This window comes from Eutrema salsugineum, unplaced genomic scaffold, assembly GCF_000478725.1.
Source record: "Eutrema salsugineum unplaced genomic scaffold, Eutsalg1_0 scaffold_16, whole genome shotgun sequence".
In the NCBI taxonomy this organism is placed as follows: domain Eukaryota; kingdom Viridiplantae; phylum Streptophyta; class Magnoliopsida; order Brassicales; family Brassicaceae; genus Eutrema; species Eutrema salsugineum.
The window spans coordinates 4,124,151-4,129,176 of NW_006256858.1; the positions used below are offsets into that span (position 1 = coordinate 4,124,151).

The window sequence follows — 5,026 nt, forward strand, 5'->3', positions numbered from 1 at the left end:
TTAAAATAACTGATTGATGACATTTTTGTTGTATAAATAGCAGTACTTATTATTTGAATAAATTCAAATTTTGATTATTAAAAATGATTATATTTATTAAAAATTTAGTGATAAAATAAATTAAAAAGTACCAGTTTCAACATCTTATATACTAATAAAAGTTGAAACTAAATGCTTCTAAGAGTGTCCACATAGGATTTAAAATTTTAATTCTATTGGTCCCATCAACATTCAAAAATTCAAAAATAAAGAAAGTTTACAAATTCTAATATTATTGTTAAATAAGGAAATTTAGAAAGTTTACAAATTCTAATATTATTGCTAAATAAAAAATTTCTGTATAATTTTTTTATTGGTCCAATTCAACATTGAAAATCAAAAAGTTTACAAATTCTATTATTAATTTTTTAAAAATTATTAAAGATATATAATTTCTATCAATAATAAAAAACTAAAATAAATAATATTAAAATATGAAATTTTTAAATTTAAGGCGTCCACATAGGATTTAAAATTTTAATTCTATTGATCTACATCAACATTCAAAAATAAGGAAAGTTTATAAATTCTAATATTATAATTGAGTAAAGAAATTAAGAAAGTTTACAAATTCTAATATTATTGCTAAATAAAGAAATTCTGTATAATTTTTTTATTGGTCCACTTCAACATTGAAAATTTAAAAGTTTACAAATTCTATTATTGTATTTTTAAAATTATTAAAGATAAAGAAATTATATATAATTTCTATTAATAGAAAAAAACTAAAATAAATAATATTAAAATAGGAAATTTTAAATTTTAAATTAAATGTATACACATATTTAGAGACTCTTACATTAGCATCCATTTTTTTGTGACATATAACAATTTCGAAAAAAAAAATTTCTGTGTGTGTAACCATATCAAAAAAAAATAAGAGTTAAGTTTCACTAAAAAGAGTCATTACAGCATAAAAGAACCAACTTGATTAAACTATATGTTTAACTATTAGCTAAATTACAAAAAATATATGAAAAATAAATAAATAAAACCACTACAAGACGCTTTAATATTGAAAAAGAGACCGTAAAATCTCCAAAGCTTGGCTACCAAATTTGAGAAGAATGATAAATTCCAAGCAATCCGAGAAACATGTCAAGTGATTGATACTCGATATTTTTGAAAAACGAAGCACATAAAATAGAGAAAGAAGTTTCATTATTAAGACGAAGGAGATTGATGTATCCAAAGAAGATTTTTGAAATAACATGGCATCTGATGGGGTTTTAACAACCTATCTTTAACTACAAAGATAACAATTAGCTGACAAAGCAGCATCTAAATACATTTGATAAGCCTTAAAAAAAGGAGGCTTCTAAATCCTAGTACTAAGAAAAGTTAAAGCTATATGCCTCTAAAAATATTCACATAGAAAAATATTTAAAATTGGTCCATATCAATATTTAAAATTTTTTAAAAAAAAATTCTATTGTTAACAAAAATTATATATATAGAAAAATAAAAGTTGAAGCTATATGCATCTAATGACATCCACATAAGATTTAAAAGGTCAAATTTATTAGTCTACATCAATAACTAAATTAAAAAAAAATTATAAATTATAAAATTACATTTTTAATACAAATCAATATAAGAAAAATTGTTAATTAAAATTCTTAATAATAGTTAAAGCTATATTATTTTCAATATTAAAGTAGGAAAATAGGAAAATCTTGAATTTAAATTAGATGTATGCACACATATTTAGGGGCTCTTATATTAGCAATCAAATTTTTGTCACATACTATAATAAATTTTAAGTTTTTTTTTCCTTTGTGTACAACCATTTCAATTGAAAAAACAAAAATATAGAGTTAGGTTTCACTAAAGAATGAATTATTTCAACGTAAAAGAACGAATTTGACTAAATTATCTGTTTATATATTAGCTAAATTACAAAAAATATGATGAAAAGAGATATAAACAAAGCCACTATAAGCTGTTTTAATATTGAAAAAGATACCATAAAATCTCTATAGCTTGACCATCAAATTTGAGAAGAATGATAAATTCCAAGCAGTTCGAGAAACATGTCAAGTGATTGATACTCGACACTTTAAAAAAATGAAGTACTGAAAATAGAGTAAGAAGTTCCGTCATTAAGGCGAAAGAGACTGAGGTATTCGAAGAAGATTTTTGGAATAACATGGCATCTAACGGGGTTTTAACAACCCAACTTCAAAGGTAACAATTAGCTGACCGAACAATATCCGAATATATTTGGTATGTTTCAAAACAAGGAGGAGAGATCAAAATCACTTGCCGCAACGGGCCTCGTGTACGATCTTCCAGCTTTGATTTTTAAATCTATTACTAATAAAAGTTAAAGTTATATGTCTCTAAAAGCGTCAACATAGGATTTAAAAGTTCAATTTTCTTGGTCCACATCAATATTTAAAATTAAAAAATTTCAAATTTTAAAATTATATCATTAACAAATAATGTATTTATAGAAAAAACTTTGTTAACAATTTTTTTTATTATTAATAACAGTTAAAGCTATATTATTTTCAAGGCATCTACATCAGCGTTTAAAAATTCAACTTTATTCGTATATATCAATATTGTAAATATAAACAAAAATTTCCTAATTCTAATATTATTGTTAAGAAAATAAATTAAAAACTAAAGAAATTTCTATTAACAAAAAAACAACATGATATTAAAATCTTCAATATCACTGTTTAAGTTATAAATTTAATTTATTATTTATAATAAAAATATATCCAACTTATACAAGATAAAGTTACTTGATTTTAAAGCTTTTCACGTAAAATTTTAAATTAGTAATAACTATGATTTATATTTATCTAAATTTTTGTTACATATACAAAACATATTTTCACATAACCTCATGTAATATATTATGCCAAAATAATAAAAAATTACATTTTGTATATTTGAATTACAATATATTAATAGAAATTCTTAGTTTTTAGTTTTTCAATTTGTTATTAATTTTTTTATATTTGTATGTATTAAATTGTATCGATTTTACATACTTAATTATAATTAGAAAAATTGAGAATGAATATAATGAAACTGAATATTATAATCATACAAAAATCAGTAAAATATATAAATAAGATTAAAAAAACATATATAACAAGAATAAAAATGAACATGATGAAAAAAAAATTTGATTCTTATTAGAAGAGATGATGTACAACATTGAAAAATTATTTAAAATTTAACACAAACAATTGACAAAAATATATTTAATTCACATATTTTGTGTGATTTTATTCATATCATATTCAACTATTATTTTGGTTTCAAAACTAAAGCTGTTATTAATCTCAAAGTAAATATTTTATTTATTAGTTGTTTTTTAAATTAATAAATCAAAATAAAATTTTGTATGGTTAAACAAGAGCAGAAAAAGATTAAATTTTAATTTATTTTTTTAAATAACACATATATAATTGAAATAATATTGAAAATGATGAAAAAACAATTTTTTCTTCTTCGATTTAAAGAAGTGAATGTATAATATTTTATCATCATGTCAATATTATGTTTAAAAAGTAGCATTTGATTAATTTGTAAAATTTTTAGGTAGTTTGAGTATATATATTAACTTATAAGTGTTTGATAAAATAACACATTTTTGAAATACGACATATATAGATTCAAAACAAAACCGTTAAAACATCACAATTTATATTAAAATTATTATATTAATATCATAATATTTTTAATATATTATCCAAACACTAATATATAAAATTTATATCATCATAGATATAATTGATCGTATATAATTTTTATCAACAAAATACCCACGCGTAGCGTGGATGCAAAATCTAATATTATATTGAAAATTATTTTTGATAGGAATAAAAGATAGAAGAAATTAAAAACCTGAGAATATTTACACAAAAAGTTTATATATACAAATAAATTTGACTATTTGAAAACATACATAAATATATTGGTATTTTGTTATGTCATATTTTTTTTTAACATTAGTCATTTAAAATGGAAAACTGTGAATATATATATATATATATATATATATTTTTGCATTGCATAAACTGTAAATATGTAATTTTTTTCAGCCAAAAAATACAATGCACGTGGGATAGTTATTTAAAGTGAAAAAAAACAAAGAAAATTCTAACTCAATTAATACATGAAATTTTCCTTGATGTTGAATTAACTTTTGAGTTATCAATTTTACAAAGTGCATTTTTGAGTAACTCATGACAAATGAATAAGCGTTTATTAAGATGCGCAATTACGTGGAATCTACAGCGTTCTTCACGCCATTAATGAAAACTCCTTCAATTCTTCTACTCAAACATCTAATATCAACTTTCAAAAAAAAAAAAAAAAAAAATCTAATATTTACCTTTTTTCCTGGTAAACAATAACAACAAAACAGATATGTGATTGTGTTTTGATCTCGTGACAAACAAACAAGAAATTACTACAGGTTCTTCTCTTCTTTCTGTCTTTTTTATTTTTCGTCCTGATTCTTGTGACATCCATCGTATGTGAAACTTGTCCTTTTATATGTTGTCTCGATTTAGCTTTTCTCCCTCGTTATTTATTGAATCTCTGAGTAGATCTGGGTTTTGTGATCTTGCAATCATCAAACAGCGTTCTTCTTCTGTAATCAAACAGCGTGATGAAGACAAGGCAGCTTTACTTCTTGATTTATTACAAGATCGAGGGGGCAACTTTAGAGTATGTTTTAACGTACATTATAGTCTCAAAATCATGGGTCTTTTTTTTAGAAAATTAGATATATGGGATTCTTACTAGACAAACATAAATTTTAAGGGTTTATATTATAATTATAGTTGTTTAATTACTTAAATGATTTTGGCATTTTCAAACACCCTATCGTTTAAATTTGGAAAGATATTAATTTTCTCCTCTGTTCTTGTCTTTCCACAGTTTTGTCATAACTCTTTTTCCATTGAATATATATTTTTTGTTAAGTTTCCAGCTTCTTTAACAACCAATTCTATGGAGC

At 22.2% G+C, this 5,026-nt stretch overlaps 1 pseudogene; it reads right to left on the bottom strand.

The window, feature by feature from the left end:
• The window catches only part of LOC18020955, a 4,545-nt pseudogene extending 3,225 nt beyond the window's left edge, over positions 1-1,320 (bottom strand).
• Positions 1,321-5,026: the final 3,706 nt, after the last annotated feature.